Source organism: Opisthocomus hoazin, chromosome 23 (genome assembly GCF_030867145.1).
Source record: "Opisthocomus hoazin isolate bOpiHoa1 chromosome 23, bOpiHoa1.hap1, whole genome shotgun sequence".
Lineage (NCBI taxonomy): Eukaryota > Metazoa > Chordata > Aves > Opisthocomiformes > Opisthocomidae > Opisthocomus > Opisthocomus hoazin.
Window position 1 is genome coordinate 8844743 of NC_134436.1, and position 24075 is coordinate 8868817.

General features: G+C 41.0%; 1 protein-coding gene across 13 annotated transcripts in view; it reads right to left on the minus strand.

The window, feature by feature from the left end:
* Nucleotides 1–24075, minus strand: part of TENM2 (teneurin transmembrane protein 2) — a 1253534-nt gene that overhangs the window by 603379 nt on the left and 626080 nt on the right. For all 13 annotated transcript variants that reach the window (XM_075442184.1, XM_075442183.1, XM_075442198.1 and 10 more), the window contains one exon: nt 19574–19684. The gene's annotated coding sequence lies outside the window, so the exon portion shown is untranslated. The remainder of the gene's footprint in view (nt 1–19573; nt 19685–24075) is intronic.

Sequence of the window (24075 nt, forward strand, 5' to 3'; positions counted from 1 at the left end):
CTTTAAATTTATTACAAATCCTGAACATCCTTTCAATAGCTCTTGCACATAAAACAGAATTCTGCTGTAGACTCTGCATTGAAACATTCAGGCTAGAAAGATAAATTCAAAGTTTCACCGGCTTAAGAATAAACTGGTACGACGTGCTAACTTGTCCCTGTATTTTAAAAATGAACCACTAAAAATTCCTGCCTAGTTTAACAAATTGTTGTCCCGACAATTTAACTGCAAGCTTGCATCAGACTGCTCATACGTTCTCACATTTAAAGGAATACAACAGGCAATAAATCTGGACATAAGGTCAGTGAAACTCCTTCAGATCAGACGTTTTTAAAAAATAAATAAGCGTATGTACTAATCAGTATGTAATAATCTCATGCTAATATAAAACCAATATAATGAGCAACCTCATGTTAGCCGAATTAATTATTTCCATTCCTATGTATTTAAGTTCTTCCCTCCTGCTAATACATTTATTTGCTGGTTGTTTAATTTTTCTTGTAAGCTCCCCGACTTAAATTTAAGGTTAAGTTTTAGTCTTTCTGTAATTATGTTCATATTGTCAACAATTGCATGGAGATTACTTGGTCCTTTTTCCAGGTGATATATTAACTCCTCGATGAAAGCTTGCATATTACTCCATTCAAAAAAGCATTCATAATGCTCACTTCAAAATAATTTGTCAAAACATGTGTCTGCATAAAGCTCTTTTACTCTGATAAATTGTACACATTGCTTTTCGAATCCTCCTTAGACAGGTGCTTTTGTTCAACTTATCAATACTGCAATTCTCATTTAGAGCTTAATTTAAAATCATACTTCTTTTCTAATGTCAATTGTTTTTTTCCTACATTTTGCTTCTCTGCAAAACTAATTAAATGAACATTTATTATGACTTTCTATTGCAAATTCTTCTTTTTCTGTCAGATTAAGACTGCAGTTGCCCTTCCTAAGAACTGAAGCCTCCCAGCTCTACCATGGATCATTTGAATTCCACAAATACTTTACATTTCCTCAACTTTTAATCAAACATTTTCATCAAGGATATTTATATAAAAGAAACAAGTCCAAATGCCTCAGAATTTTAGCACTAACATACCAACACACATGCTAAGGTCTATATTAAGAAAATGATCATATAATTTTAGCCCAGTGTAGTCAGAGCCCCATGACAGATTGAAAATGAAACTTTTTTGGTCAATCTCAGTTGTGTTGTCTTTAATTCCTGGTTTTGGTAGCTCTTTCCAAATAAACTCTGACAAGTAACGCTGAGAAATAAAGGAAGTCAGAGGAATTCCCATACGTTACGTTACGAGGCACAGCTCTCTAGGCCGCCTTCCTACATATACACTGTCAGGCAGAATCCAAAAAAAGCAGCCACGTAAAGTACACTGCCGAACATTTTTTTAAAAACCGCAGCAACTGAGGCATGACACAAAACGGAACCAGAGAATTTCTAAAGGCGTGCCTTTGACGGCATATAACTCCTGTATCCACAACGGGCACTGGAAGCCTGCTCAGACAGAGCACCAAACCAAAGCACTGAGCTCCACCACTTTGAGGACCACTGGTCCCTGACAACTTCTGTGACAAAGCACGTCACGGTCACAAGAAGGAAGAAAATTTTCGGTTCATCCCGAAAAATACAGTCTAAGGCAATTTCCACACTACATAGTTATTTGCTCACTACTGTGGAGCAAATACGGGTTCGTACTGCAGATGCAGCTTGTCCATGCCAACAGAGTTCAGAAGCTGCAAAACCACCAGAGTGAACAGCTCAGATTGACAGGGCTGACTGAAGGCTTTAGGAAGAAGTCGTGTAACGAAGCACAGAGCAACACCACTTACAACTGAGCCCGGCGGAATTGTTTAACTGACAGAAGTGACTCTGGCTCTTAAGGTAATGAAAAATGCTCTAAAAAACAGATAGAAATATGTAGTCAGCATCTGCCAACGCCAAAATCCTTGCAGAGTCCTAATCCAAGTCTTTGAGGACAGGCCTTCTCTAAGTTAACTGCAAAATTTGATACAAGTCCATCTAGAAACGTTAATACTCTTAGAGCAGTATAAACAAACACAGTAAATTCCTGACTATTAAATGAAAATAAGGAACTTCTGCTAATCTGTAAGTGGCAGCTCCAAGAAACACCTATGCTTGATCAACAAATCTGGCTTTTCTTTGAAATACCAGAAAAATCTAAGTTACATTTGATCTGCAAAACATAGTTACATGCTTTGCTGGTAACAAGGAATGTTCATATCTCATTCTTTTCCCATCAGTTAATCTATTTAAGTGGAAGAACTAACAAAAGAGAGATAATTAAGCAAATATTTTACATGGCAAATATACGAACATGACTAAAACAATACTTAATTCCAACAGTTGCCACATATAGAGGTGGGGTGAGGAAATCACAGGAATATCTTTACCCTTACAACTGACTTGTGCAAATTAACCCAGCGTTTGTGCACAAGAGAAACGCAAGCCAAACGTGGATGTTTAATTCCATTGCGCCAGTGCTCATCTGAACCTCAGGCTGCATCATCAGTTTGCCACATTAGAGTCTTTAAAGATGACAGGGCAACAAAGAACGCAAAACGACACTCAAAACCTGAACTGCAAATGACAAGAGTGCATTTCAACTGAAATTGAGTAATAAAAGTGGTTTCCATCCCTCGTAAACACATGCAAAATCCTGGTTCACTTGGCAACCAAGATATGCAAGTCAATTCATCCTCTCGTTAGCGAGAGGCAGCACGCAAAGCTTTTGGACTAGCTGACGATGGACTACGAGGGCACAGGAGGTGATGCAGGAGGAGCAGACCAAACGATGCTGACTGCTCCTTGCTTTTCGCCCTCTCTCAGCCCCGGCACTCAGGACCAGCAATTCTGAATACTACAATTCCTGGAGTTGTTACCACTGACCAACAGAAGATACAGCTAGTTATCACTGAGAAATAGGCTGGTTCGCTTCCTTCGAAGAAAATACCCCAAGTGTAAGAAACTGTCGCTGCAGGGAATCAACGGACAGTGAAAGCCTTGAGACAGCACGCTAACAGGGAATGACGTCAGACACAAAAAAATTAAAATAAATTGGTTTATATCACTCAGCCAGCTGCTGAAAACCACTAAAGCAGCATGTACAAATCTGTTTCATCATTCACCATCTAAAGGTTTTAGAAACATACTTTAAATATTGATGCAGGGCATTTTACTCCTGAAGCGTATTCATTTTTCCGTATGTAATGTCACCTTATGAATATGCCCAAATGAACACGCACATTTCCTTTCTCTTTGTAAAGCCATTAGAGTGCTTAACAGTAAGTAAGCAAATAACATAACCTGGAGAAAATTCCAGCAATTTCTATATTCTCTGAACACTGGGACTGAAATACTAATTTTTAGCTTACAATTACTAAGCTTCCTTAAAACTAATTTAACTCAAATATTGTTTATATCTAATCAACATCAGTATATCGGGAAAGAATTTGACACTTTGTTCTTCATCTAAGTGCAAACACACAGCACAGCCTACATGAAACCACTTCAGAGACTGGATATAGAAATATCTACAGTCACACTTCAACCTCACCATATTTTATGAGGTCTATACACACTTTCACTTCATTTTCCCAATATTTATATTAATTTTTCATGAAAACAACAGAACCATTTGAAGAGAGATATTTTCTGTTACTATTTCTAGCAAGAAGATGTGTAAACTCATAAAAAACAATATATATTTTTAAACCCTGATCATGAAACTTTGCATTGTTGATTTTTCAACAAACCCTGTTAATTCTGTGAGCCATGGAACTAACCAAGTGCAGTTGCTGATAGGGAATATAAGATATTGGGGAGTGTTGTGATTGCCTTTGGTGACGTACAAAGTAAATCACTGATGGATACTTTTCTACAGCCGAGGCATTTTGGAATCTGTCCCCTCTTCCGAGGGCTGCCCATAGTACAAGCATTTAAGAGTCCTCTGTCCTATTGCAGGAAATTAGTTATCTTCGAGGTCTCTGCGCCTTTAATGAAAGCCAGTGGACAGAGAGAACAAGTTCAAACTTTCGGCTGAAGAAGCTGACAGGGATGCAGAAAACACCATCTCGTAAGCCTCCCCATCGCACACAGCAGCTAAAAGGGCCTCAGGAGCGGCTTCTCTGTCCTCATCTCTGTCAGTACTCCCACCTTCCAACTGGCATAGAACAACGGGAATGAGGTTATTTAAACTGTAAAGCACATTAAGTAGGAAGCATAACTGCAATCTAACCACTCAACAAGTAGCTTTCTGAAACTACCTTTTTTTCAAAACTAAATGCAAATTGTATACTCAACAGAATAAAAAGGAGCATAACTACTACTTGTACACATACCTCTAGTGGCTTAATGAGCAAGAGTCAGCCTAGTTCGCATATTCTTTAATGAGAACTCTCCAAAGGCAAAGTCTAATGGTTGGGTTTTCATGTCAGTAAGAAGGTTTAGCATTAAACTTGAGCAATGTGCTGCAGAAGCTAACTTAGACTATTTCTGCTATTATACTGTTTCATCCAGCTTTACTCGTTTTTTATGGCACAGAAAGAACATTTTCCAGGAACTTCAAAAGGCTTAATTATTTTCTGTGAATTCAACTTCTTCCTATCTGCAAACAAACTAGTGTTCTGTGTAGTAGAAGTCTCATTTGCATATTAATCATTAGGTACTCGTTTTTACAGTACTTTCTTATTTCTCACATTTCTAACTGCAGACGATGCCCACTCTCCCTGCAGTGTCTCCCTACACACACAACAGGCGCCGAGTTCTGCCAACGAAGCGGCTTCATTTCTTTAACATTCCATGCACCCAATTTCCAGTCCTTCAGCACCTTCCTTTGCCCGCTTCCCCTACACAGAAACGAGCTAGAAAGCATCTGTACAACTGACTCGCCCTTTCAAGGAGCATAAAACATCACATGAATAACCCGGATTCAGACTCATAGCAAGACATAAATGTGAAAATGCAGCATCAGCTTGCACCAGGGCAACTGTTAGAAGTTTGTCTTCGAAGCCCACACAGACACATGCAATAATAGAGATGATGTTCGATCTATGTCTGAAGAAGCCTCTTCAGTGAAAGCAGCAACATGACAGGACCAACCGAGAATTTCAGCAGTGAAGGGAAACCATCATGGGCCACTTGTACACTTCAGCTCTACAACACCTGGTGTGCTAACAAGCTGAAGCAAAAAGAACGGACTGATGTTCAATCGCTACACATTCAAAAGCCAACTGTGTTTCTCTTAATTGGTATTTCATGAGTCGTGCTACATACAATTATGTAATAAAATATGAAATGATACATAATGCAAAGCAACCATTTAAAGATCTATTACGCCGTTTCTTCTACAACAGCTATTAATCTTCAGACAGCTCCTATAAAGACCTACTGCACTGAATCACTCACGGGAAGAGGGAGCAATCCTGATCTACATTCAAATAGAGATGCAACGGCTCTGACATTTACCCAAGTACCCAAGTTATCCTCAGGTACTCGGGCTCATCTCTCATTTCAGCGATGAAGCTGTTCACTGAAAACCAGCTCCTATCGAGACTAGTCTGCTTCTCGCCAGGTGAGCTCTGTCAAACCCTTCTGATGGCCCCGGATAATGTGTATTTTACAATGCGTGAGAACTGTGTTAGCTCAGAAACGTGGCGACAAAAGGGACAAGAGAAATAACATCCCTCAAATTAAGATAAAAATATCTGAACGAGTATCACATTAATCATTTAATTCAGGTCGACGTGTTTCATTCAAACAATGTTTACAACGGAGACATACTGGTTTGAAGGGGACAGGAAGGAGGCATGCACTTCCCAACAACGTGCAGATAATATTAATGGTCTAGTTTGCCCATGTCTACATACACATGCATTTTCATAGGTATCGAGCTTCTATTGTATTGTACATGAAATAACATCTTAAAACAAATGTAATTTCTACTTTGTTACACATGATTAAGTTAAACATACTTCTATTCATGTAGTTCTTCCTGAAACAACTGGGAAATCTGTACAGACGGTGAAGGAACCGGACCTGCGATGTGTTTTCCGCTTGTAGCACCGTACATTTTTGTTTCCACAAGACATAACAGCTTAGCATTAATTTCTGTTCAGCAAAATACCTTTCTTTTTAACAGACCTCAACTTTTCTTTAGATTTATAAATAATTCCATTCTCATTCAAAACATTACAGCGCAAACTTCACTTACGAGTAGACGCTCAAGTTCTTCTGCTGAACTAAAGCCTCTACACTCTTCATATCTTTTCTTTCAACACTTGCAATCGGGAAAGCAAGCCACGACAAGGATGATCTGCTTAACTTCTGAGTGAAGACGACCTTCAAGCACTCTATTTCAGGAGATACTTCACTGGGTTGGAGAATTCTGCTTTGCTTTCAGCCTTCGGTTCTGTACTTCCAAATTACAACTGAACAATTTGCACATTTACTTAGTGCCACAACTACTATTTTAAATCGATACAAAGATAGTCTCAAAGTAGCTTAATTTTTATTGCTTTAGGTGAAAATTTAGAGTCTTTATATGTCACTTTAACAGTAACAAGAACTATTAGATAAGAAACTCTGTAATCCTTTTTGCGAACATTATGTTACAAAACTGAACTCTAGACCCTGTAGCACAAACCTCAACGCACACCAATGTTGAAAAACACAACAGGAGCTCTACAGAGATTTACGCTTTCGGCAACCTTTTCCGAAGTAGGATTATGCCTTTCTGAACAGTCACATAAGGGCTAAAGTAGCTCTGTATACACACAATGAAGATTTTCATAAATTTCTGAGATCAATAAGAAATTGTCATTAAAAAAGAAAGTTTTCTTGTATCTTCTAATTGAATTGCAATAACGCAAAAACTTTTAGTTCATTAGAAACTGCAGAGCTATTCCTCAGCTCAGACACTCCCCCTTCCCACCCTGCGAACTCTTCCTCAGGTAAGGAGCTGGCCTGGCTCCAGAGAGCCGGGGAAGGGCTCAGCCGAAGCCCCGCGGATGCAGGCGACGCAAGCTCTGCGACCGACAAAGCATCCGAACTTCAGCAAGTACCGACACCGGCGTCAAGCGGCCAAGCGGTTACGTCCTTCGCTGTAGCACAGCCAGCAATTCACGGAGAGCGCTGGCCACAGGGAAGCTCCACGCACCCGGTCGCAGCCACAGGAGCTGGGGGACAAACCCGAGAGGCTGTGTTTCCGACTCAGAGGCAGGAGGAGGAGAGAGCCTCCACACCACAAACGGTGCCTGTCTGCAGTTTATCATTGCGGCTACACCACTACCAGTTTAAGGTGTCCTATCAAATGTCTGCCTTCAAATTAAATGTATTTTATCTATATATAATAGAATAAGGTTGATATACAGCGTCTGACAAAAAAACACTTTATCTACCGATTGTGATAGACAGCAAATCAAAATAATTCAAACAACAAACCGCACTTTGTGGAAGAAGCTTATTTCACTGTGTAGGCTAAACATGTTTTGAGGAAGGATTACATTTTGTTTGGCAATTTATTTTATTGACAAAGCGTATTTCATCAGATATTGCTTCGTATTTTGTAGACAAATGCATGCTGTCAAATACTCTGTTTCCTTTGGTGGATGAGAAGTATTTTTCCAAAGATTCCAAAACTTCTCTGGAAAGAACAATGGATTCCAGACAACATAGGTTGTATGGAGAAGATGTTTGTAGTCTAAATTTGTTAAAATTAGTATGATTTTTTAAGAGTATACTAGAATATATAACAAAAAATCGCTTTTAGTATAGATATGTGACTGCAATCTGTCACAGTAATGAATAATCATTATATTAATGTAAAAAACCCCTCATAAATCAATATCTAAGTAACTTTGGGTTCTGTAATTGTAATTTATGCAGCAGTCGACTGAAAATTTACCCTCAACTCTAAATAAGTATGAAGTCTCAGAACAGTAACTGCCAAACATTTGAAGACAATTACTTTTCATTGCTTTCTCTCTGAAATATTTTGTCTTATTACAGGAGTACACTGTCACTTTATCAGACAAAGAACCCGTTCTAACACTGTGACAGAACCCAGATCTGACTTCAGGTGGTCACTTCAGGTTGTTCTTAGGCTAGTTTTAACACATTAACTAAAAAACACCACCAAAAACCAGAAGAGCCCCCCAAAACCCATACACAAACCACAGATGAAACAGTCCTTGCAAGAATATTGATTAAATGAATTATATTAATGTATTTTTCATGCAGTTGTGGCAACAGTTCAGAAAAAAACCAGATTCTGAACATTCAGTCCAGTTAAAGTACGTATTTTAACTCCTCTATTCTAACACCTACTTCAAAAATATTAACTTCATATGTGTATTTTCTGCTCTCTGTTACCAACCGTAGCAATTTCAAGCTAAATCAGAATTAAACCTGAAACAGGAAAAATTGTGTCTTAATCATACTATCATTAAACTGACTAGGATTCATCCTTTGAATATCAAAGGCGTGTTCTTCATGAGTAGTCTGTCTTTAAAAATAACTTGTGGGCAGACATCACGAAGAGCTGCAGAGCTACCAGCTGTTGCCTTTAGGGGTAATTTCCCAAGAAGGTTAAAAAGGCAGCCGTTTGCTATGGCAGCACTTGAAGAGTTATATCCCTTAAACACGCGTGGAAGCACTGCTACCGAGAGCGCCATCTTTGCCAAGCACCCTGCTCGCTATTTCTTTTGCACCCAGTATTACTTTTTTACTCCACTTCAGATGAAAATGACTAATTCTTTTATCGTTAAATAAATTCCATCCTACGCAAGTGAGCAAACCCATGGACAGTAACGATCGCGTGCATATGAAACCTAAACACACGGAGAGCACGATGGCAAATACGTGCAATCTACTCTGAAATACCCTGCAGGAACCACCTACGTTTATTTACGAAGAGCACCAATACGTAAGCCACGATTTTCTAAAAATCCAGGAAACATTGAGACAGCTGGTGTCAAGGAAAACTCTGCCTTTCAGTGAAGGCTGAAGTGTGGACGGAAAAAAAAAAACCCTTTCATATTTGAAATGGCTAGATGGTCAGCAGAGGAGACACCAGGTAACTGAAGTTTCTGCTCTTCTTACCTCAAACCACCTTGCAGTCACAAGCTTTGGGCGCTCTACAGAACTAGGGCATTGTGCAAAGAACCGTACTGATGACTCTACTATTTCTCCGAGGGACAAAGTGTTTCCTCACTGCCCGATTGGCAGCTATCATGAAGGAATTTACACCACCTCCTGCTTCCAAGAAAAGGCCTCCTACTCCAACAATTCAACTAGAAGAGAGCAGCTAACCTAATGAACTGTGTGTGCAGGTTGGACTTGATGATCTCAGAGGTCTTTTCCAACCTTAATGATTCCAAGTTCACATCAAACACATGACCACAGATTTCATATACCTGTTCTAATCATATTTACAGAAGATAACACTGGCAGTAAGATTTCAAGTATTTAGCTACTCTTATTCTATATGATCACTATTTGTTTCACCTGGAATAAACTCAACACCTAGTAGGAACCGCCACCTACCTACTTCAGAGCCAGCACCAGGCAGCAGACACTGCCTGCGGAGAAGCAGACACCCACTGTGGCAGCCTGGGATGCCTCGCTGCCTACTCAACAAGACACCAGGGTCTGCTACTTCTGTAAGGCACTTCCCTGCAACAACAATACCTGTCATTTTTGTAATGCTGTCCCTGACTGCGGCTAACCATAGCCTTCCCTTCAGAGGTCCTCCCGCAGACACCGTTCCTCCTCCCCATCCACAAAAGTAACAGCAGGATGACTAGCCAGTGGTGCCCATCTTCACCCAAGCTCAACCTCTCCCCTCCCAGCCCTCCCCAACACCATCTTTCTTTACCTGCCTACAGTAACCTCAGCCCAAGGAGCTCTGAGAACCAGCTCCACACTCAGCATACAGCGGCTACAAAGAACACGCACTTACTGAGGAATCAGGAATGTTTTAATGTTTGTATTTTGGACTACTCCGAGCATCTAACTTGAACGCAGATGGCTTCCACCACTGCTTTGACACGACCCTAAGGGGGAAAATCAACACAGCGCCTGCTATCCGAAACTCCCAGGGGAATGGCATTTGGGCAGCCTGCCCATCTGTCTGGTGTGCTGGCCAGCTGAAAGGATTACAGCCATAGTTTACCGCTCGCTGCTCCACCCAGCTCATCAGCTCTTCCACAGAGGAAGTTCTCAGTGTTCTTGGCCCTCATACAGGCTCCAGATGGTTATTTGGTAAAGCTTCTCAAAACCATTTTTGCCACCTACATGTGCCAGAAGTAGTCTCATGCAGAATTATTATTTTCAGGGTTGAAGAGAGACAAAGAAAATGAAAGCATCTGGGAGAGTAAAGATGTGATTAAAGGTTGTAGCATAATACTAAACTTCTCTACTTTTTCCTTCTCCAATTCAAAGTTTAGGAGGTCCTTCGAGTAAAATTCAAGTCAAAGGCTTTATTTTCTTTTTCCTGCTGTACACATGCTATAGTCAGAGAGCATTACACGCAATAAGAGAATATGCCTGCCCTCTCACTAAAAAAAAACACCCAGAAGAAAAACTGCAACATAAATACTCTGCAGAAGCATCCAAGAAAATCTGCTGTGTGGTTCCAGTGTGCAAGTGCACGCAAAGAAGAACTTGGTACTACAATGTGTAAAATGACTGACACTGCTATTCATTTCATTGCAAAAGGTAATGAAATTGATAAAGCACTAGTAGCCCTTTAGCAAATCCACACTATTACTGATTGCCTTCTCATGCTTGATATGTTTGCAAGTGGATTTCAAATCTAGAATCATGATCTTTCCAGGTACTGAGGTTAGGCTGGCCATCATGTACAACTGGCATAAAATCAGCCTTTTATCAGTCTGGCTGCACCACCACTCCTCAAACCAAGAGGGTACACACAGAGCTCTGGGATTAGAAATTGCTTGTGAAGGGCAAGGCAAAACTGGCATTGGGTATTTCATCTTTTTCCATAGTATCCACCATGAAGTTTTCTCCCCATTCATCAGTGGACCCATGAATACCTAGAAATTCCTTTTGCAATGAGCACACATTCCTGTAAGACCCCTCCTTGTTACCCTTGCTAGTTTAGCTCCAGTTGAGCTTAAGCCTTCCCAGTTTCACCCATCTGAACATTTCCCCCCCCCATGCTGTTACTAATCCCCGTGTGATGAACTAAGCAGCAGGTTCACGCCATCGAGAAATAAGTTTCATTTTTTCGCACCAGTTTTCCAGCACGTACGCAGGTCCACCCCCGTGCGGTTGGCTCTAAGCGACAGCCACTCCGTCACTCCAGGCCATGGGAGCAGGAAAGGCTCTTCCCTCTCAACACCGCAAAGGTAAGCCTGCTTCTCTCAGAACGGGGAAACCAGTTCACATCCCGCAGTCCCAGCTCGCGTCTTCCTCAATCTCACACGTGCCAGTTTCTTGTGATTCAGGAATGCACTCTTGGCCGCACAGATGAAGATTAAAAATCTGAAAGCCCTTCTGAAACAGCTTTAAACTGGGCTACAGTAACTACAGAAAAATACAGAGTAACTTGAGAAAGAGTATCACTATAAAACAAAGTCCATATTTGGAATTATACCACTTCATATTGTAGAGTGACGTACAAAAATATGTATTTGTAAGGCCATGCATATTTAGGCCTCTGTCTTCAAGGCAAACTCTTCACCAGCTTGCTTTGAAGTTGCAAATTAATAAAGCATTAGGTGCAACAACAATCCACAAAGTATCTCCTAAATAAACCAGAAATAGTCAAGCTCAGTCTTGTCTCTGTCGCACAGAAAATCACACAATAAATACCCTAGAAGAGCTGATAGATTATAGCTCACCCAAGCAGCACAGGTTAACTAGATAGCTATATTTCAATTAAAGAAAAAAACCAATTGTTGCATGCCTTATTATCATGCTAAAACATCTTAGCAACAATTAATAGCTACCCAATTTGTAGAAAATGCTTTCATTATTTTTGAAGCGGCTACTTTCTTTGAATGTAATGACTAAGAGAAAAGAAACAGATGTTTCTGTTGCTAAGGAGATTGAATAATAAAAAAAAAGAGATAAAGCAAATATTTAGAATATTTTTTCCAAAAAGGAAAATTCCTTCCACTCGGATTTAACTACTTGCTTTATAGCCAGCAGCACAGCCAGTGATCATGTAGCAAAACACCAGCGTGTTTCTTTTTTTGCATCGTGATTGTTCTACTGCAATATATTCTGCATATTTATTCTGGGACAACACAGCATAACAAATGAAGATGCTTAGACACACACCCCAGCATCTCTCTGTCTTGAGTAGCTGCAGATGCTCACTGTCAAAAGCGGGTATCTGCATAACAAGCTCGGTTTCTGCTAAAGTGAGGGAAACTTCAACTGTCGGTGAAATGTGCCACATCACAGTTGTGACAAAGCTAATACTGAAAAATAAGAACAGGCAACCTTGTAACACAAAAAAAATCTCTATCAGTAGGCAGACTGTTTTAAAGTAAACGTTCACGTTACTCTAATTAACCTCACGTTGCACAAGCACAGACCGGATTGCCAGGGGCTGTAAAAAGCTAGGTCAGTGAAGAGCTGTACGAAGTAAAGCTGCTTCGACTGCACTCGCTCAACAAGGCCAGATTATACTCATCTGCCAGTACACCCGGTGAGCAGGTGTTAGGTTAAAAGAAACTAAAATAAAAATACACTTATATTGAGCTTATGATACCAAAACCACAATTTTAAATTATTCTGTTGAAACCCATACTTTGAAAGTTAAGCTTATTTTCGCTTTCTACAGGAGATCATGTGAGACAATGGCAGTCACACTGTTTTTCCACTTCAGGTCACTGTAAACGTACTAACATGATGAGAAATGTTTATGTAAATGACAAACTTGTATCAGGCACAGTGAAACCGAGAATAAATAATAGCCTGAAGTCAACTAGCAAACCACAACCTTCTCTGCTTACAACTTTAAATTTAAAGAGAAGAATAACGACGCAGAACAAAAACTATTTGTGCTATGAATCGCCTTGCCTCGCACACCTACTGGAATTGCAACGCTGCTACAGCGCAGCATAAGCTTGTCACTCGCCGCTGCCCTCCTGACATGTTTTCCTACCGCATTAGTAGCGCCCATGGAGGACTCCCTGTTACTCAAAACTGACTACTTCTTGCAAGGTATCTTGCTCTCTCTACTATCTCCTTTCCTGCAGTCCATAGCAGCCATCTTCGGGATGACATCCGAGCCTGTGTCCAGGCTTCTTGTAGCCGAACCCTGTCCCAGCTCCAGCAGCAAACACACGAAGCTGGCAGACGGAGGGCCGATGGGGGCAGCTCTTCCCAGTACCCAACCGCCCAAGCGCTGCACGTTGCGATCTCTTACTCTGATGGCCACTTAGCTCTACCTGCTGCTTCTGATTTTTGAAGATCCTCTCCAAGCAGATACAGCCTGCTGACTAAAAGTTAACTCGTGATTTGATTTCAGACTGACTCAGAACTGGTGTGTATTTTATAACAGGCATTCAAAGCCTAACGAACCAGTTTATACCTGCTGCCTCTATAAAGACAAACAGCTCAATGAAAAGCAACAGGAAAACCTGGAAGAAAATGTGTTCTTACACAAGATTCCCTTCTCAAAGACTTTTTCTTTTCTTTTTCTTTAAACGCTCAAAAATAAGCTGTTCGTGAGGGCAAAGGCACCAGGCTGGACTGGAATGAATGGAACTGAAACGCAGCTTTACCCACTCATTCCTCGTACGTGCGCTCTGCTCCACCAAAAACATTTCTCAGCCACCTCCACAGTCACACTGCCTCACACCCCAGTCACAGAGTAATTACAAACAGAGAGTTGCTCCCAAGAAGGTTGCTGACTGCAAACCTTTTTTCACGACGCAGCTCTGAAACCTTTCAGTTCAGGATTCACCATCAAACACACAGGGCTACGTCATTCTCGAGCACACACAATGCCTTTTCAAATCACACCAGGAAGACTTCCAAATCGGTTCCACAGAGATCTGGAGCTGTCAGCACTGAGTTTTCAGTAGGGGAAAGAATGGATAAAACCATAAATAAAGGATAGGTTACCACGGGCACCGCAGCTAGGATTTTACATCTTCCTTCATGTCCGATACCCCTTACTCGGTGCTTGCAGCAGGTTACACTGAAGTATTTCCCAGAGCATCACCTGTGAGGAGCTACGACTCTTTTCTCCAAGGACAGGCACAGGATGCAGTTTCAGAGTTTCTCGTCAAGATCTGCCCACGTCAGGCTCACTTGAAGCAGCAGTCAGACAGTTATCCCAGTATTTCCCTCAAGCTTGCATTCTAGGTCAGCCTGAGTATCTCCAGCGTTTTCCCCTCAGCCGTTCACCCACAGTCCCACATTCCCATAGAAGCAAAAAGATGAGTTTTCTTTTAAACATTATGACATATATTAAAATCTGCCCTTAGTCAGAAAAATCAAAGGTCAAAATTCAAACATGTTTTGGTGGTGGTGTTTTTTTTCCACGCAACCTTTTGTATAGAAAAGCTCATATACCACTGAAGTATATGAAAAATACATGAATTATACAACTTCACGGCACAGAATGAAATTATTGTTAGCAAAATCTGTACCTAACTCCAAGAGAATCCTTCTAAAATACTGAACACTATCAGTATCTATTTATCAACACTGGCCTTTGTACGTTACATAGTAACCAGTCAAAACCCCAGGATTTCAAACATCTAGTTACCTTCGCCAGTACATTCTTACTTGACATTTAGTGATAATTTTGTATTTTCATACAGTTAGTTTTTCTCATTACAGATTCTCAGTCTGGATACTCACATCTAGAGTCCATTAAAAATACCTTAACATACAGTAATCCTTTTTTTTTTTTGTGAATTATCCTAGACTTACTGTTCTGCTTTTATTATTCTCATCTTCCATACATCTGACAGAAGCCTGAATTTATCCAAAACCAGATTCATTTTCTCATCTATTCACGCAGGGCTTGAGAAATGACAGAGTTTCATTTATTTCCTCAAATCAAATCTTGGGGTCCTAAGAGACGCTGCTAAATAAATTTCTCTCCCAACAAGCATTTTTGCAGTGCTAAGGCCAACGGGTGGGCATATGTCCTGATAAATTTCAAGCCACCCCTAAAACTAAACCCCATTAATATTCTACTGAACTCCATAACAAAGACAGAAGCATAAAGAAACAGTGTTTCTTCTTCCCCAAAATACATTTCAGTTAAAAACTAATTGGTGATATGGCATAATTTACAAAAGCATGGGTAACATCTTAATTCTACTTCTGTAATCATCATTGATATTACAACGATCCATTTTAATTGAATATATATCCTCGCTCTTTCATCAAGCTGAACTATTGCTGACAATTCCAGGAAGCATCTATTCTATTGTATTCATTAAAAAAAACAAAAAATCCGAACAATTTTCCAATGCATTATTTCTTATTTTGGCATACGGATTTTAGGCGAGGAGTGAGGAATGGGAGAACACCATTGTAGCAATACTGATTTATTGGTTAGTTTATAATTTAGAGTAATTTGCTCTAAGTAAGTTTTATGCTTACACAGGATGGTATTCTGCCTTTGCTGCCAAAATAGTTACGCAGGAGAAAAATCAATAGCAGAAGTTACATTGATTTTGTGGTTCCATTTCTGAGTGCAAATATTTTATTTATCAAGTTGTGATTGTGAGTTTGCTGCTTAGGAAATAAAAGACAGAACTATTCCATAACACAAGTATACAAAAACAAACAAACAAAAAAAAAAAAATCAATGGAAAGGAAATAATTTGCTTGAGGGAAGGATAAGACCGCACTTAAAAATACAATTGTTTACAAGACTACACATTTAGAGAATATAGACTTTTTCCTCACATCTATTGATTAGTATTTCAGCAAAACGATACCTTGTGTCTTTAAAACATACAAAGAAGTGCATGTACGCAATCTCAGGGAAGCGAAACCATTCAATGGAAGCGGAGTTTGGGGGTTCGCGAGAGGGCTGGGTTTCAGTGGTTGTTTTTTGGGGTGTGGGGGGGTCGGTTGAGGGTTTCGTGGGGTTTTTTTGTTTGCTTGGGGTTTTTTTGGGGGAGGAGCTGTGAGCACAGAACTACACTAGAAAAGGGCAAGAAGCCAGAAAACTAAACAATGATGCAAAGCAATAAGCACAAGCACAGTAGAAACTACTGTTGGCTCTGGCTGAAGGCACCTCTGAGGAGCTGGCCTGGCAGAGCACAGGGCCCAGAGGCACACAGGTACGCACGACCAGCCCTGGACTTGAGCAGAAACCACGCAAACCAGTCTTTGCTCCACAAGTTCAAAAGCAGAGCATTAGTGTTGGCGATGGATGCTGTCGCTTAGAAGATCTATGAACAGACTAGATGATCTTAGAGGTCTTTTCCAACCTTAACGATTATATGATTCTATTTTGCATACTACTGTTCTCTTTAAAAATCATTGGAAACTAACAAATCGATCACGCAGAGCGGCATGTAAGCCTCACAGTGAAAAGTGGGCTAACTTCAGCAATCTTCTCAAGAAGTTTTGATTATTCATACTAATACAAGTTTACAGAAGGTTTTCAGACCATACGTTGCACCCTACAGAGCCAGGACTAAGCAGAGCACTGAAGGTGGCAGTGATCGAGAAGCTGTTTTCTTCCCACTCCCACAGGAGAAGGGGATTTACAGTCCAGATGCTGAAAGCTAAGAAACTGAATCCCCCCCTCAAGGGTAAGTCCAGAAGTTTGCTTTAAGGTATTTAGTTTCTAAAGGCTTTGATCCACCACGATGGGATGACAGCAGCCTTTGAAAAGAAAACAAACCAAACCCCAAAACAAGAAGCAGACCTAACAAATATGCTGAAACACTGATGTCACAGCAAGGGCCTCTGAATGACACAGAAGATGCTGGAGAAGGACATAGTGGAGGGAAACGAGTCTCGGCATTTGTTTGGGACCTGCTGGTGGGTCTCTGTCAGTTGTGTAAAGAACAGCAGATCAAAAGGCAGGAACAGGCACGGCTCAGAAGCTGGGCCAAAAACCCAGCAGGGAAGTATCTGAGAAGTTACTGGCACTTCTTCATCACGCCAACAAATCCACCAGGACAAAAATTTAATGTAGGAAATAAAGAACGGACGGTGCTGGTTCAACACGGCAAAGTCAACAGCAGAACCTATGACAGGCTGAAGACAAGAGACGCCACCGGCACCCAGGACAGAACCCAGGACAAATTCCTAACCCCAGACCCGCAGCTAAGGAAAATTCACTGTGGTATGTAAAGACAGAACATCTCCCAGAACCCCAAAGCCTCCCAAATAAAACCCCAAATCAGCCGAACTAATATACCGTATGCGATCTCCTTGCGGTACTTCTGTTCTTCACCCCCCTGGGGGTCTGCAAGGACTCCCCTCTAAGCCGGAGGAATTGGTGGAAAATCTCTTAAGCAGCTACTTCACTGCCAGTGAAGGTGAAGGCAGGCTCTCTCCTCACAAAGATCACAGCATCAAGCTCTCGTGTCCTAGCACGTCTCTCAACTCGAATCAAACTCACAGCAAACTCCCAGAGTCATACAATGGGGAGCAGCAGGATTTTTTTTTCCTGAAAAATCTTCCTGGCCTCAATATTTTCCAGGATGATGTCAAAAATCAATATATAGGCTCTAGCCACCATTTTGAAAGGTTCAAATGGACACATCCTCCACCTCAGCTACTGCAGTGAATTATGAATGTGATTTCACATTCAGCTTTGCTCCTGACGTGCTGTCTGACCTTGGGACATCACTCAGTATTATTCAGGTTCCCTCATAAAAAAAAGGCAGCAAAACCAAACAAAGCAACCAGCCCTATCCACACCAGGCTACAGCAGGGGATTTTGAGATTGAGCTATCGGGTGCTTTGAAATTTTCACCGAGGGCCTACTTCTGAACCTTTCCCTGACAAACCGCAGCTGAGATGCAGAGCAAAAGTGCGAGCTTCTGGACCAGCATCCTTTAATGCTGAACATTTGTTTTCCAGGAATTGGTACAAGAAGTACTTGTCAATCTGCTCTTTAACTATTTGAAAGTGGGCTATGAAGATCCCTTAAAATAAATACATGAACTTTTACATAAAGTATACAGATAAGATTTACAATAGCAAGAACAATTTTCGGGAATCCCCTATCCCATTTTTCTAATTATACAGAATTGGCAGAAAACCACCACGAAACTCAGGCTTGTTAAAAAAAAAAAAGAAAAAACCCACAAAACTGCACAATCCCACGAGATCTCCTCTCCCAATATAAAGAACGACCTGTACTGAAGCATTTCTGTTTTTCTCATTTTATTTTTCTCATACTACATAAATTTGGAAAATTCAAAGACTCAGGCACTACAAATAATTTACTTTATAAGCAGGGAGTGCAGATCCTAATGGTCCAAAAACTGAAGAAATGCAGAGTCACCAAGTCAGAAAATAACCTTTTAGCAGGAAAGATACAACGACAACCAGCTGACCCATGGCAAACAATGCAGAGGAACGTGTTGATCTTTACAGTGTGAGTGCAAGAATTCGCTTGAAAATTGGTGCTTACTGTATCTAAAAACCACATTTTTACCATGCTTTGAAAGACATGCGATACACTTTAAAAAGCTACAGTAAACCAACTCCAATTAAAAGATTTATTTTACACGAGGCACAATCTAGAAGTAGGTTCTTAGGAAATATTGCCACTGAATTAAATGGCTTTAGGAAGAACTGTATTCAGTAAAATTAAAATCCACAAGCGAATAAAAAGCTCAAAATTAAAATACAAGTTTAAAATTTTTATGGGAATCGATCAACTGAAGGTTATACTTCCTTTACTTTTGAGCTACTCCCAAGCAAGACAGCCTGCTTCCTCTGCTCGACACACTGGGAAAAGTGCATTACTGTATATAATTACATGAATGCCCAGAGCATATGTACAACATTAATTAAACTATAGGGTGTCTTGTGAGCATTCTGTCCAGCAGTTAGAGACACCACAGAAGAACAGATAATTTTAAATGTTCTTCTCTTTTTTTGTCTTATCTTTGCACAGTATATATTATACTATACGCAGATTTACACCTTTACAATATTCATACAGACCTAATAGTTTGTGTTGTGTTACGGATCTGAATAAAAGGCCCACTTGAGGGAAGAAAAATTCTTTTGATGCCAGGAGAAATAAATTCCTAACAACCTCATCTGATCCTGAATTTGTCAGGATGGGCAACTCCAGCAAATGAAAAGTCCAGGTAGGTAGAAGAAAGGCATATTTCTCTTGGTGAAGCATTCTGAAGTAATTCAGCTGGGCTAGAAAAGACTGAAGTAGATTCTGTAAAGGAAAAGTGCCGAGACAAATTGCCTTCCTCTACAAAACCACTTTCCCGCAGAGATCTTTCTAGGCATTTTTCAAGCGTAGATGGAAGCACTTTGGTCGACAATACAAACACATCCCAGAGCAAAACAACACACAAAACCGAAGTTGTGACTACTCACTGAAAGGGGAGGTCAGCAATGCTCTGTTTTGCAGTTGTTACAGGTGGCGTCTTTAGCTCATCAGGTGAGAGAGAATTCTTAATGCCTTGGGCAATGAAAAGCAAGAAGGATCTGTCAGGAAGAAAAAAAAAAAAAAAAGTATAACTTTCAGAAAAAATAAACTGTAAAATGCCAGTAATAATCAAAGACTTTAGAACCATTATTTAAAAGTTCTCATCTCTCTCAGTTTTTAACTACCACAAGAGCAACACAACCTACCCGCTCTAGGATGTAAAAAATGATCTTCTAGATGCATCTTTCCTTACGTCTCTCATTTCCCTCCTCCCTGCCCCGAACGCAGACACCCAAGCAACGAGATCACTCAGTCATGTCATTTATACACTGCTAAAACCAGCAGACAGGAATGGACCGTGACCTCTCTGCTCAGCTCCCAAAGAAAGAAAAGACATGATAATCTTGGACAGTGTTCCTCAAAACTTCTGGATCAAGACACTTTTTCCTCCAGCTATCTTCACTGCAAAGAGTTTAAATTGAAGTACTCTTAGATGTCACCATTTCACAGACCACTTTTTGCTTCCTCTTGACAATTTACTCCTTCCTTTCTCCATACTATCTGTTGGTTCCCACATTTCCTTCAGAATTTTCATTACCCTCAAAGGTATTTTTGGAAAAGAAAAATTACCTAACATGTCCACAGCCTCAGCAATCACTTTATTTTTCACCTGGTCAACAAAATGATCCAAGTAGAGCCACAACTACTTGTAAGATGACTTGGAAAAAACATAGGTTTCACCTTGCATTACAAGATTGAACAAGCAGAAATAACGGTGAAGAAGTGATTGGTCATGCTGCCAAAGGAATTCGAGCAGTTGACACCCACCTACTCAACAAGTACAAAATCACCACCGGCTGGCGGTGGAAACAGACAAGCAAACCGTCAACACTACAGCCAAATATTTCATACAAATAATACATATAAAAACCTATAAAGACAAGCTAATGCCTTCCACTGTTAAGCATGCAACTTTCAAGCAATCTTCTTTTAACTTGGAGAGTATTTAACACTGCCAGCTTTATCTATTGCTTTCACTGAATTTAAATTAATGGTACTTATTTTTGGTTAAAAAAGAAGCTTGATGTACTAGCACTACTTAACTGCTGAGGTCTATCTCCCTGGAAATGAATAGGCATAATTGTATTTCAGGCCAACAGCTTTCCATAAAACATCAATTATTTAAATAAGACAAAGAATTCGATACACATTGTACATTAGTATCCTGTAAAATCTTTCAGGCCAGAATCATGGCATAAGATCTCCTAAGAATATGAATCAATGTGAAAAAACCCCAGGGCTTTTAATTCGTAAATGCAAAAGCTGACATACAGATAACCTCCCTAATTAGGGGTTGGAATGCAGTCTTTACTTCCATAATCTCCTTATTTTCACCATCATGCTTACTTTCTTCCGTGCAATCCGATCAACCTGTGCCTCGATGCAAACCACACGTCTGTTCCACACCTCCCGCTTCGGCAGTCCTGTACCATTTACAGTATTTGCCCACAAGCGCCAATTCTTTGGTACCTGCCCTGTTTGGGTCTCACTGTTTCAGGAACTGCTGACGTTGGAGCAGAAGCATCCATAAGAGCAGCACCGGCTTACAGCGAGACACACACTGGTGATCTACCCAGGAAAAGAGCAGTAAGTAATCTGTGAGAGCTAAAACCTGCCTGAAGTCAGGTCTTACTCCTCAAGAAAACCATCTCATCCAGGCTTTTAAAACCGGTTACGGGGAGCTGTCGATCCACAGCAAGACACATGTGGCCACTCCCAGCTGAAGTCAAGAAGGATTTTGACTTTTCAAGCCAAAATAATTGGCGCACATGGCCTGAGACAAAAGCTGATGCAAAACTGACTTCTTAAAAGAAGACTAAAGTAAGTACAGACTTCTTCAAACTCACAGGAGATTTACAAGCTTCTGATTTTCTTTCTCCTCTAACACCGTAAAAAAAACTGCGGCAGTGCTACAATTACTGTTTTCAGTGTCCCCTTTGGCCACTTTTACATGTGAGAGGCCCAGAGAAAGATGAAACAGTTTAGCTATAACTGCATAAAAAACCCCCAAACACCACCCTACATCCATGCAGTAAACGAATTAAGTAACAAAAGCAGGTTTCATGTTTCATTATAGGGTCGTTTGGTAAGCTGCTGGTTACCAAAACTGGCTAAAAACGCCATCTGACAAGTTGAAATCTCTCTCTAAATTCAAACAAATAATTTGTTTTGCCTCAGTGTGTCTTTCTGCAAGAGGAGAGGTGAGAAATATTTGTATACAGCTACCAACATTTACAAATAAGCAAAACAAAGCAAGAAGCCAAGCAAAAACAAACGGGATGGAGCTGTTCCTTTCAGACCTCTCTTACAATAACAAATAATACCTGATTCTTTAAAAATCATTTCGGCTGCTACTACACAACAGCACAAAACCAGATTACACTATTTCTTACAAGATAAGGCACGTCCCATGGACCAGCCTGCCACTGGCACTGAGCACTGCCGGAGTCTGGGAGACTCCGTCTCTCTTCTCATTTCTCAGCATCTGAAGAGGAAAGACGACGATTTTCTAAGCAGCAGGAGGAACGGGGCAATACCTTTCTAGTACCTGGAAAAGCTTCTATCATCTGTATCATCATTAGCTACTCGCTTCACAGCCATACTGCAAGTTTAGGACAAAATTGTCATCAAACAGTCAATTAATCAGTGAGGAACATAAATGAGAATTGAGTTGGTATTGAAAATAAAGTATAAAAGGGTCATTTTGCCAGTTACATTCTTGTTAACCATACAGGGTGCCCATGCCCTCCTCCACAGCAGAGTCTGCACGCTCCCATAGCCCTTCCCAGCGTCAGGGAAAGGCACGTGTAGGGACCGAGGGACACCGGTGGGTGCCTGTTCGTACCAACGCCCACCCGGGCCACGGTCCGTGGTGCCACTGGAACCGCAGCCAGCACCACCAGTGGTGGCAACCACAGCAACAGTGCACTCCTCGTGAGGGTACACAGAGCGTTAATTTAACGTAAAGAAAGGTTGTAAACTACTGCGAGTGCCACCGGAGTAACTGATCTAAAACTCCATAAATTTACCGTATGCTGCAAGATTTGGTTCTTGCAGTAATCTGCCGGTGCTACTGCGATGGCATCTATAAGCAGTCAGGCACTTCAACACTTTGAGAGAGGATCTGGCACACCTCACGCTGTCACATGACTTGCCCTCGCTAATGATTAATTAATGAGTTGTGTTTCTTAGATGCAGGTTATAGATCACACACGCAGTGATGACAGAAATGGAACATCACAGCTGCAAGTATATAAAAGCCAGGGAAACACACAATCTACATAGCACAGACAAGCTGTATTTGGTCCTGGTCAGTACATACCTTATGCTGTAGCCTAGTGCTATTAATTTTTATCTTTTTTTTAGTCACTAGATCATTTAGTGCAAGGTACTCACCACCCACTGAGCATCCCTGAAATGTTTTCCTGCTCCCCTGTGACAGGGCAGAGGCCAGGCAGCCCGCCCCAGCTCATCGCTGCCACGCAGCACGAGCCACGTGACGGTCCCCACGGCCACCACCACCACTGACCCGGCGGGCAGCCCGGCACGGGAAGAGTGACCAAGCGCCCACCAACACCCCGGGCCCAGTTCCACTGCACTCCGCATTACACAGCGCGCTGCGTGCTACGGGACAGCCCGGGTGCCATCAGCTGTTAAGCTGGGAATGATAAACGTTGTTATAAATTAAGGTACCCACTGAATAAGGAACAATTAAGTGTTTTCTGGCCATGCCACGGTCTGTTTAACGCAGCTATCCATCACCATACAGAAGGCCACGGGACTCCTCGGGCTTCGCAAGACTCATCTGCTCTTAGGTAGCACCTGATCCAACTACTGCACAAAGCAAGCCTTCTGAGGAGAAGACACCGTGCAACTCCACCCAAAGGCCAGCACAAATTCAAGCTAAAGATTGTAGTTATGGCTACCAAGTTCTTTACTCTTCCTCCCCACCTCCTTTATTTTTTTTTTGGCAACTCGAAAAATCACACTTGCATATAGCCCATGCTTCAAGACAGGCAGACAGATGCTTGCAGATAGTCTACTTGTAAGTAAAACTGGTACGCAGCATTTAAAAAACGAAGAAATCTAGTACTTCTACATCAACTCACCTTGAATATAAAGCTTGCACTGTACATTCAATGTATAGCATTACCATCCCCAAGAAACTTACATAAACTAATGCTTTCTCAAACACCAAACATTCCAAAAAGTCAGGGAATATCTAGAATTTGCACATATTTGATATTTAACATAGATATCAATTACTGGAAGCGATACTGAGCAAAACCTAACACCCTTGACAAATGAGAGTAAAACTTCCAAGATATGCCTTTCCTCATCCTGACATCGATACGTATAATGGCAATGAAGTCTATGAGCTTTAGGCCAC